At 38.8% G+C, this 12,431-nt stretch overlaps 1 non-coding gene across 1 annotated transcript; it reads left to right on the forward strand.

Moving 5' to 3' along the window:
- Positions 1–3,535: 3,535 nt before the first annotated feature.
- On the forward strand, positions 3,536–3,654 carry LOC128247714 (5S ribosomal RNA). The gene has a single exon (XR_008264079.1). It is a non-coding gene; the product is annotated as a 5S ribosomal RNA (ribosomal RNA).
- Positions 3,655–12,431: the final 8,777 nt, after the last annotated feature.

Consider the following 12,431-nt stretch of genomic DNA (forward strand, 5'->3'; position numbering starts at 1 on the left):
TAATAATTATTATTATTGTTCTTCTTTTTGTTTTTGTCGTTCTGAGGTTAGTTTATTTTTCTGCTAATCTTTTCTGATAAAACTGTTTACAACTCAACCTGTAAGGAATTAATACAGTACGATTATTATTTTACTAGCATGAGGCGGTTAGCTGGCAGAATCGTTTGCACGCCGATCAAAATGCTTAGCGGCATTTCGTCCATTCTTAGTTCTGAGTTGAAATTCCGCCGAGATTGACTTTGCTTTTCATCTTTTCGAAGTCGATAAAATAAGTATCGGTTAAACACGGGGACGATATAATCGACTTATCATCCCCTCTCCCGAAATTACTGACCTTGTGAAATCATTATTTTACTAGCATACCCATGTCATCAAAAACGCCGACAGTTTTATTAATGATAGATAATGACATATCAAAACAATAGGAGAAACCATTGTTAAATGTCAGCAATCGAGTAAATATATGTATATACACAGAAATGAAGCACTTGAAAAATTAGATACGATCATAACGTCTCGGTTGAAAATATAACTGTTCAGGGAGCTATTACCTCTGTTAGTAACGAAGAGCCTCTCCCTCAGAGTGAAATGCAGATTGTATGGTACCTGTGAACGAACATCTATGCTACATGCTAGTGAATCATGGGTTGTGACTGCTGAGGAAAGGCAAAGACTTGAAAGAAATGAAGCCAATATGCTCTGCTGAATGGGTAATGTCAGTGTGCATAGACAACAGTGTTAGTAATTTGAGAGAAAAACGGGTATAAGGGGCATCAGATGTAGTTTGTAAGACAGACGACTGTGCTGGTATGGTCATGTAATGTGTATGAATGAAGACAGTTGCATCAAGAAGTCCTGAGCTCTAATTATGGGGAGAATATGTGGAAGGGGTAGTCCCAGGAAGAAGTGGGAATAAGTAGTGAGAAAGGACCTTCAGATGTTGGGCCTTGCTGAGGGGATGACGGGACCAGTTTGCTATGCTTAAGAAAACACATCAAGTTAAGTAAAATACATGGTCGTCCTTGCATAAAGCATACCCCCTACATCCCTCTTCAGTTGAGCATTCCTACTTTTGCAGGCGCCATATAAAAAGCACCTGTGTCAGTGCCACATAATAGCACCCATGCTGGTACTGCATGAAGGCACCTAGTACACTCTATAAAGTGGTTAGCATTAGGAAGGGCATCCAGCCATAGAAACCATGCCAAAACAGACATGGAGCCCAGGCAGCTCTCCAACTGTCAATCCATCCCACCTATGCCAGCAAGGAAAACAGATGTTAAATCATGATGATGATTCATTCATTCATACATTCATTCACTTATACACACACACACAAACACACACGTGCATGCATGCGCACATACATGCATACATACATATAGTCTTTTTAGAACACAACACACAGCCTGGTCTGAGAATTGAACTCTCTACCTCATGATTTGAGCCCAATGCTCTAACCACCGAGTTATATGCTTATTAATAATACATATAGTAATAAGAAAGAAGTGAGAGTAATTTCTAGTAATAAAGAAGTGATGATGTTAAGGTAGAACTGAATATGGACAAAACCAATATGATGGTATTCTTCATAACACAGATAGGGATAGTAGAGAGGTTCATTGATAGGAAAATATGTGAGTGATAGAGGAGAGAGTAATAAAGAATGAGAGTGATCTTTGGATCTTTAATAGGTGCAGGTGTGGTAAGAAGACTGTTTCCCAACCACATGGTTCCAGGTTCAGTCCCACTGCATAACACTTTGGGTGAGTGTTTTCTGCTATAGCTTCAAACCAACCCAAGCCTTGTGAGTGGATTTGGTAGATGAAAAGAAGACCATCATATATATATGTGATAGATCGCTAATCACTACACATTCTTTATTTTCTCTCCTTTTTTCTTTCTGTGTTCTTTTCTGTCAAAGAGTATAGGCTCAAAACGTTAAAGACTTTTTCACTTCCCAAGCGTTAAACTAATACATCTGTTTGTTGTCTACACCACCTGTCTTCGTCTTTTGTTTTGTTTTTTTGTGAATTCTCCCTCTCTCTCTCTATATATATATATGTACGTATGTATATCTATGAGTGTGTGTCTTCCTGTCTGTGTTTGTGTGTCCCCCCACCACTACTTGATGACTCGTGTGGATGTGTTTGCATTCCTGTAACTTAGCAGTTCAGTAAATGTGACTGATAGTATACGTGGTCTTATAAATAAATATCTGGACTGTTGCTATAGTAACAAAGCTAAAGCACACAGTGTAACGCCACTTGACACAGATTAACCTTGAACTCTACTGTGCATGCACACTAAGTTTTAATGTTCTAGCTCACTTTTGCTGTTTACAGCAATACTTGGAAGGAAGGTGTGTAACGTGTGATTGTTGCACTAATGATGACAGAGATAGTTGAGCAGAGATTCTGCGTCAAATTTTGCCAAAAGCTTGGTGATACCTGCTCAGAGGCCTATGCAAAGTTTTCAAAAAGTTTCATTGTTCTTGACACAATCAAGATTTTGTGTAACTGAAACCCAAGTGTCTTTTTGGTCAGCTGAAAGCAGTTTTGGCACAAACTTGGCAGACACACATCTACCGAAATCTTCAGTGATAATGAACTGAACTGAACTGTAACTAATCAGCACATCCTCTGATAACTCACAGATGGTGAGTCGATGATTTCCCCTCACAGCTGCACACACATCTGTGATATTTTTCTCAGTACTGTTTTTACCCTTTTCAAAACCTGCACCTTAGCCATAACAAAGAGTCATGGTGAAATTGTATACTCCATTACAATGTCTGTCTCTAGTGCTTGCAAGTTGTCCATGAATTTCTTGGTGATAAATAACATGAATATTGAACCAAAGTAGCACATTAAAAATTATTTTGTACATCCCAGCAGGAAAAGATTACATGAGCACAAATACATATGAATTTGCCAAGTCAAGTCATATGTCACATCAATGTAGAAAAATAGCGCCCTAGAATTTCCAGACAGTCTTGGGTGCAGTCATATGGGATAAATTTCGTTCTGATTGATTTACGCATAGCAACGAATACTCATGATCCAACATATACATATGTATATATACAAAACATCACCATCAAGATACAAGGTCAGATACTGCAACAGCTTGGGTTTCAAGGATCCACACAGCTCTTTCAATATCCTCCTCTTCCAAAAAGTCTGAAAGACCTAAATGGTGGAGATGTAGGTATCTTCAAAACAAACCTGGATCTTCACTTGTCATAAGTTCCAAATAAACCTACCTTACAGCAAGAAATGCAAATTAGGGGAACAACATCAATTCCCCTTTTCACCAGATGCCACATAGAAGGAGATTTACAAGTGATGAAAGTGTAACAAAACTAATGGCAGTGCCCTAGCATGACTGCAGCTCTCAAGCTTCAACTAATAAAAGAATAAAAGAATACTACATACATATACATATGATATATGTATATATATGTGAATTAAAGTTCGTCTACACTTACAATTTTTCCTTTCCTTATACTTTATTTTATATATATATATAGATGGCTTACGGCCATATCATGTTGAGAGCACCGGTTCTCGTCTGATCACCGAAGTCAAGCAACGTCGAGCCTAGTGAGTACTTACATGGGTGACCACTTGGGAAACCTAGGTGCTGTAACCTTCATACACTTAGGCGCAGGAGTGGTTGTGTGGTAAGTAGCTTGCTTACCAACCACATGGTTCTGGGTTCAGTCCTACTGCGTTGCACCTTGGGCAAGTGTTTTCTACTATAGCCTCGGGCTGACCAAAGCCTTGTGAGTGGATTTGGTAGACGGAAACTGAAAGAAGCTCGTCGTATATACATATATATATATATATATATATATATATGTATGTATGTATATGTTTGTGTGTTTGTGTTTGTCCCCCCAATATCGCTTGACAACCGATGGTGTGTTTACATCCCCGTCACTTAGCGGTTTGGCAGGAGGGACCGATAGAATAAGTACTGGGCTTACAAAGAATAAGTCCTGGGGTCGATTTGCTCGACTAAAGGATGGCCACAGTCAAATGACTGGAACAAATAAAAGAATATATATATATATATATATATATATATATATACATACATATATAAAGTGAAGACCCTGAAGCAGCTGCACCAGTATTATAGTAGGGTTACTAGTCAATGAAGTAGAAACATGAGTAGGTCTATTTGAAGTTGTATATATAAAAAGGAATTAACGGCAATGCTAATGTTACTGCGAAATAATCATTATTATTATTATTATTTCCATCCAAATGATTTTGAAGATTGCGGAAGAAATGATAATCAGATGGGGCAATGTCCGGCAAAAATGGTGGGCGGGGCATTGCTTCCCATTCAAACTACTCCACCCTTTGGAATGTCAGCCTCACTGTATTGGCCAAGCATTATCCTGATGGAAGAGCACCTTTTGTCTTGAAACCAAAGATAGTCGTTTTTCTTCTTGTGCTGACTTAAGCTGCTCGAGCTGCTTGCAGTAGATCTCCTTTGTTATCGTTTGATTTGGGTATAAAAGTTCGAAGTGGACTAAACCTTTCATATCCCACCAAACAGATAACAACATCTTATGTGAGTGAAGACCTTCTTTAGCCTGAGGTGCTGGTATTTCTCCTTTCCCTACTAATTGTCTTGACATTTTTACAGAGAACCCATTTCTCATCACCAGTCACTATTCAGTCCAAAAAAGGTTCATTCATGAGATGTGACAGCAAAGAAGAGCACATGATTAGACTTGGAAAGTTTGTGAGGCACCCATTGACCCAATTTTCTGACTTTTTCGATGGTACGTAGAAGTTGATGAATGGTTGAATGACGAAATCCAAGTTTCTCTGCTAGTTCCTCAACAGTTACAATGAGATTTTGTTCTACCAGGGTTTGCAGAATGTAGTCATCAAGCTCTACAGATCTTAAAGGATGAGGCTTGTCTTCTCGGCTGAAGTTTGCAGCTCAGAATTTCTGGAACCACCATTGACACTGGCTTACACTTATTGTCTGATCCCCATATACTGTATTAATATTCCTCACACTTTCCATTGAGTTGTTACCTTTATTTAACTCATAAAGCAAAGTATGTTGAATATGCTCCTTTGTCACTTCCATTATAGCTTTGTCTCATCCCTGCCAACTTTTAGTTCATGCAATTGAAAAAAACCCGCATTATTTATGGAATGACCCAATACGTGGCGACCTCAATAATGTTGGTGGCACTGAACAAAACACTCAGTACATACTGTAAAATAGTTGACCAAAGCCTTGAGAGTGGATTTAGCAGACGAAAACTGAAAGAAATCTCACACACACACACACATACACACTAGCTTGAAAGACTACAAATCCCAAGATCTGGAATTTTTCAAGATTTTTGTGTGCATATGTATGCATGTATGTATGTATCAATGAATCTATGCATCTATGTATGTATGTATGCATTATGTATTATTGAAGTTGATTCACAAGTTAGAAAAAAGATCACACCCAATATAAAGTCACAGAGTGGGTATCATTTTAAAACGTTTTAAATTAAGATCAACTCTCAATCAAGATTATTTACCTGACAATTTCATATGAAATCATGTTCTTCTAAGCAGAAAGTTTACTAAACACAGACACGCACGCACACACACACAGTTTTTCTTTTTCTTTTTGCCCACATTCAGTTCACTGCAGAACGAAGCCCTCGGCATGTTCTCTCCACCAAGCATGGTCCAATGTGTAGGTCATGAATTTGAGCCTGAGATCATAATGGTTTCAGGGCGGCAAACTGGTAGAATTGTTACCACGTCGGGGGAAATGCTTAGTATTTCGTTTGTCCTAACGTTCTGAGGTCGACTTTGCCTTTCATCCTTCCAGAGTCGATAAAATAAGTAACAGTTGAGTACTGAGGTCGATGTAATGGACTTAACTACTCCTGGATATGAGTATAAAAACTGCACGCCTCTGCCAAGCCATGTCGCGCCAGTGTGACAAAGTAAGGTCACCAAACCGAACCAATATGCATATATGTATATGCATATTGGTGTTAGGAAGGGCATCCAACCGTAGAATCCATATCAAAACAAATAGGAGCCTGAACAGCCCTTTAGCTAGTCAGCTCCTGTCAGTCGAGCCAACCCATCCCAGCATAGAAAATGGACGTTGATGATGATGACACGTGTGTGTGTGTGTTTGGGAACGTGATAAAGAAGAATGATTATAAGATATTATTAATCTCTTGATGCCTTAATCCTCATCAAGATTATCAATGTATAATACACCGCCTCCATAACCAATAAGTGCCCCTGACTGAATAACACCTATACATTATATATGTATATATATATATATATATATATATATATATATATATATATATATATATATATATATATATACGTGAATTACTGACGAATTACTCTTTATAACACCTTAACGCTAATTGATCAGAAATAGCGAAATAGTAAGGGGGGTAACTCTAACTGTACTGACACGGAAGTGCAAGGCGTACGTATGCTCGGGCTATTAGAAACAGCAGTTAAATCTCCTTCAGCCACTACTTATGTTCTTTAAAACAGCAACATTGTGGTTCTAACAAACCGTGCGTGAAAAAATATCGGATGGTCAGTATTGAAATATCTTAAATTATAGGTCTATTCGATCTTGTCTGACCTAAGATAAATAACAATTAAGAGGCTGTGAAACAAAATCCTTCAGTGTATTTTTAAGTTTTCAGCTATCGACTTTGATTCTATCTTTCCTGGATTGACAAAATAGATATCAACTATGAACAGAGGTTGATTATTAAAATGTATTCTAAATTTTAAGGAAACTATAACAGATAGAAAAGAAGACTTTGCATTGCATTCTTCCGAAAATAAGAACCAGTCAGGTATTTAGATTTATAGGAAAGTCGGTTATACATCTTTAGATTGTATACCTGACTTTCCTACTATAAAATTATAGAATATAACGGAACGCTGAACTCCAGACCATCAACTTAAACAACATTTATTCAGGTGGTAAGCATACATATCTTTAGTTCTTGTTGTTACAGCTTCTGTGTGTATGAGTATAGTTGTTGGGACGTTGTTCTGTAGTTGTGAGCGAGCTGTCGAGTGTAAGTCCGAAAGATGTAGAGAGACAGCTTAAATACGTCCATACTCAATCGCTGGCCAGCGAGAAAGAGAATGAATTGAGCGGGAACGCTTGGTTGTTTAATTCTACGCATGCGTAAGACTACGCATGCGCACGGCGTTACTACAGATTGAATAAATATACTATAAATGCTAAATTGTAGTTATATGCTTAAATAGACTTTTGACACAGGTAGAAGATCTCAAATTAGGGCTGCAATAATTTTTAAAAACAATTTCGTGCCATACTACAACTCGGCATCCTTTTTTCTTTTTTCCTTTCCTTTTCTTTTTTTTTTTCTTCCTTGGACGATTGCTAACTCTTCCATTTCTTGGAGGAAATGGGTACAATGAATGGTTCTCCACAATTCTGAGAGTGAAGAAACGACTCTTATAATTGAATAGTTCTTTATTATAAAGCATCCGAAGAAGGTCGGAAGATACAACGACCGAAATGTCTGGTCTGAATATATCTGTGTATCATAATGCTGACGGCTCAATTTGCATTTCTAATGATTGATGAATGAGGTTCGGTATCTCAATATTAGACAGTTGGGGAGATTCAGAATCAGCCACCGTTCATTTGACTCAACTTTTCCCTTACAATTGTTCTCTATGCACAAAATGAGGTACTTATATTAGTGAGCAAGCAAGCTAAAAACAAAGCACTTTGTGAATTGAATTTTGAGCATGATTTCTGTTCTTCATATAAGCAAATTCACTTCTGCACCTATGAAAGGAATGAACTTTGTGTTCAGACGCAGTGTTTCTAGAACTACCTTATCTGTTGTGTTATCCGTCCGTAAGACAGTAGAGTGTGATAGAAATGTAGGGAGTCGAACCCCAACCGCAAGACATTCAAATAGGTATCACAAGTAAGCCACCACAGTTTCACGTGATTGATTTATAAATCGACCAATCGGTGTGAGGTTGTGGCATGATATCCGACTACACAACAATGGTCTTCTAGAATATAACACACACTACCAAGCAAGAACCACAACAATGGTGAACAATCACCCACGCAACATTGGTGATCAAGCATCTTCACGAAAACGGTAATGCCTGACACAAGAAAAGCTATAAAAAACCAGCGACAATTGTGACCCGACTCATGAAGACCAACTCTCCGGCGTAGTAATAGATACTAATCACAAGGTAAGCATCTGTAGTAAATTCAAAGGGCCAGATGCCGAAAGCTCATAACTTTTGCTACTACAGCCCCCCCCCCCCCCCACAATCTCCTTTTGATCTACAACGTTGATATCTTAATACCATGTCTCTTAACGTGTTAGATATGTATTTTTCACTCACGAATTTCTCGTCCGCGTGACATAACAATTAAAACCAACTTTTCAATGCCAAGGAACGTTTCGTCTATCTTCGAATGCATGATTTCGAAGCGAATTTTATCTAGAACCTTCTCGAGTTTGCAGTAACAACCGAACTTAATCTTTTCATATCTTTTCGTTTGAGTGATTCCAAACAACCTGCGCTAACGTATGGCAACTTCACCTGTCCCGTTGCTTCCTTCTGAGTATGAAAGCGGAAATTTTGAGAACTTCTACGTCCAAACTAAAAACGTTTTTACCAACTTCTTTGCAAGGACGTCTTGGATGGTAAGAAGCCTTTCCAACTGTTGAGAAGTATGAAGAGTCGATGTTGTGACAACTTTTTTTCTACACGCTGCCAGCTAGATCACACGATGATGGTCTCCACTACATCCATCACAATCAAACAATCTTCTCCGATATTTGTGAAGAAGCATCATCACGAGAATGGTGAACAAACACTCTTCACAACAGAGGCAAATTTGGCTGCTATTTCTTGCAGGTGGAACAACCAAGCAAACGTACAAGCCATTTTAACACCTGTAAGAAAGCAGAGCTCTACCGCAGATATTATGGATATTTCTTCTCCCAATACTTCTAACACAGAAGCTCTTCCTCTTCCATCGCAACATTGTTGACCAAGCATCTTCACTCTACATCCATTTCTTCTATTTCGTCTGAACTGGTGACATTTCATAAGACAACTAAAGTCAAAATTCATGCTCTGACAGACAGATTCGTACAATTGTAATCACCTCGATATTCTGCCCGTTCGAAATCTCATAGTTGAAAGATTTTAATAAATTGATCATTCAGTCTTTGTGAGAGACCTACGATATTCTGTTGGTATCACAAGCACTTTGGTGCTAATGCACACAGATGCACCCAAAAATTTTCTTTTAAATTAACCACTCAACCGCTGAAAAACGGCAGCACCAGGAATTAAGCGCGACTACAGTTCTAGGCGCTCTTGGCGTGTCTTCAGTAAGTCGTGTCTACGATACAATTTCCGTATATATGCTCCTGGTAGACACAGGAGCAGTTTACTTGTCAGAAAAGCACTTTCGCCATTTCTTGGAAGGAAGAACCTTCACCATTTATACTGATGATAAACCATTAACCTACGCATTACTATCCAAAGCAGATAAATATTCCCCAAGAGACATTAGACACCTTGACTATATTTCACAGTTTACTGTGGCTATATGTCATATGAAGGGTGCTGAAAATTTTGTAACAAACCTACTATTTTAACCGGAAAAAATCATTTTCTCTTTTTTTTTTTTTTTTTTTTTTTTTTGCAGTCGTTAAAAAAGAAAAGAAAGAAAAAGAACTGTTTGCAAGTCATACAAACTTATTGCTTAATCATTGTTACATGCATTTATTCTGTATTCAATACGGTTTTTTTGTTTGTTTTGTTTGCATTTGTGTTGCATATTGTATGTATTTTCGTTATTGTGATAATTCGTCTTTCCGTTTACACCGCAAATCACTGGAAGAAGACCCTTGCAGAGATTCAAACCCCAACCGCAAGATATTCAGATAAGCATCACGATTGAGCCACCACAATTCCACGTGATTAATCTATAAATCCACCAATTAGCGTGACGCTGTAGCGTGATATGGTTCCTCAGATGATCTAAAATTCATCCCCTTTTCACCTTCTAAAAACCGTTTGGCGCCTAAATCAAACATACGGCCTCGGCGTACCGCTATGGGCCCTTTCAGAAAGCAAACCGCAAAAACCAGATCACCTCAGGTACTCGGATAGACTACCTTGAGCAAGAAACGATTTTAGCCATTCATTCACGATGTACCATCTCACCTTCTACAAGACACAGTGCAGTTCTTTCCTCCCAGTCGGCGGTTATATTATCAGCAACTTTCGTCCAGCAATAATTATATTAAAAGTTAAGTTTGTAAATTTGCTTCATTTATTATACACGCGATGAAGGTCTCCACCACATCCATCACAATCAAACAATCTCCCACATGATATTTGTGAAGAAGCATCATCGCGGGAATGGTGAACAAACACTCTTCACAACAGAGGCAAGTTTGGCTGCTATTTCTTGCAGATGGAGCAACCAAGCAGAGACTTTCTCGTGGGCTCATTAGAACTAGCCCTTATAATATGCTTTTTACAATCTTGTTAAATTTCTACCACTCATTTTTTCACCTGAATATTTTCCAAAGATGTACATAACTTTAAATTTGTGTAACTTCTTTATTATTGATATTTGGAAGAGAAAAAAAAGTTAATAGTATTTTCGTAATCAGCCATCAAAATTACATTAGTGTAGAAAATGCGGAAACAATCAGGTGAGAAATTGAAATTCTTCTAGTGGCTGGAAAAAATTTAATAAGATCCGGCCTGAAATTTTCTGGCAAGTGGTTAATCGATTACAACGAGCCCATTGCCCAATTGGTAGTTATTTTTACTGACCCTGAAAGGATGAAAGGCAAAGTCGACTTCGACTGAATTTGAACTCAACCTGGAAGATGTGCCGCTAAGCATTTTGTCCGACGTACTAATTATTCAGCTAGCTCACATCTTACTAGCATTTGTCATACCAATTTGAATTCAACTTCGGATGTTCCGTCTACTTAACCACTACTACTTTCTCTATACCCATGCCAAATACTAACCACGAAGGATTCGACCTCAATATATTACTGAGAATTGGTATATCAATTTCCTTATATTAAAGGATAACTTTGACGGCATCGGAACACGCACACGCATACGACGGGCTTCTTTCAATTTCCGTCTACCAGATCCACACTCAAAGCTTCAGTCAGCCGGGCACCAGAGTGGACAACACTTGCTCAAGGTGTTGCGCAGTAGAACTGAATCCAAGCCACATGGTTGAGAAGCAAGCTTCTTACCACACAGCTACGCCTGCACCTATAGATGGTGTGTGTGTGTGCGCCACAGACAGACTGATAGATAGATAGATAGATAGATAGTCATCTGAGAATTCATACTGGTTAATATTATATACGAGGGGGTAACCGGAAACACTCTCTGTGGGGCAAGCCTGTTGTAGTTCAGGCTCCCGCCGCTAAAAGCCACTTGAGGCGACCCTCAGACATCAGTCTGCCGACCGGCGTTGTACAGTGGAATCACACTGCCACATGGTGAGTCTTTGTTTTGCAGTGCTTCTCCCCTGTTCGTCAATTTTTGCGATGGCGGAAACGAAGGAATAGCGTGCTTCCGTGAAATTGTTTTCTGAAGGGGAAAATGGCAGCCGAAACAATTGTCATACTTCAAACAGCCTACAGGACCGTTGCCATGAGCAAAACAGAAGTCTACGAGTGGTTTACACGCTTCAGAAATGATCACTTCTGCTTGAGGACCAACCTCGTACAGGGCGACCATCGACCTCTCGAACGAATGAAAACATCATGGAAATTCATGAAGTGATCTTGGATGACCGTTACCGAACAATTGACGAACTTGTTTATATGACTAGTGTATCCTGGAGCTCCTGCCAACGAAATTTCAGCGAGGAATTGCAAATGAAAAGGCCTGCAGCAAAATTTGTTCCTCGCTTGCTCACAGAATATCAAAAGCAGTCACGATTGACTGCAGGCCAAGAACTGAAAGAACAGTTGGAAGTTGATCCGGATCTCTTTTTGAAGGCCATTACTGGTGATGAAAGTTGGTGCTATGGAATTTGCAGATGTGGAAGAGGTAAAAAAAAAAAAAAAAAACGACGGAGGCGTTAAACGGCATCACTTCACAAGAGTTTCAGCACTGTTTTCAACAGTGGTAAAGGCGTCTGGATCGATGCATTGCTTCAAATGGAGAATACTTTGAAGGCGATAAAAGTATAAACATGTAAAACTAAGTGAATAAGATGATATTGCGAAATTCCGGTTTCTTATGGGTAACCTCTCATATATTTTTATTCTTTTATATGTTCCAGCCCCAAGGCTGTGGCCATGCTGGGGCACCATCTATATTATA

The sequence above is a fragment of the Octopus bimaculoides genome, chromosome 4 (genome assembly GCF_046866305.1).
Source record: "Octopus bimaculoides isolate indiv1 chromosome 4, ASM4686630v1, whole genome shotgun sequence".
NCBI lineage: Eukaryota > Metazoa > Mollusca > Cephalopoda > Octopoda > Octopodidae > Octopus > Octopus bimaculoides.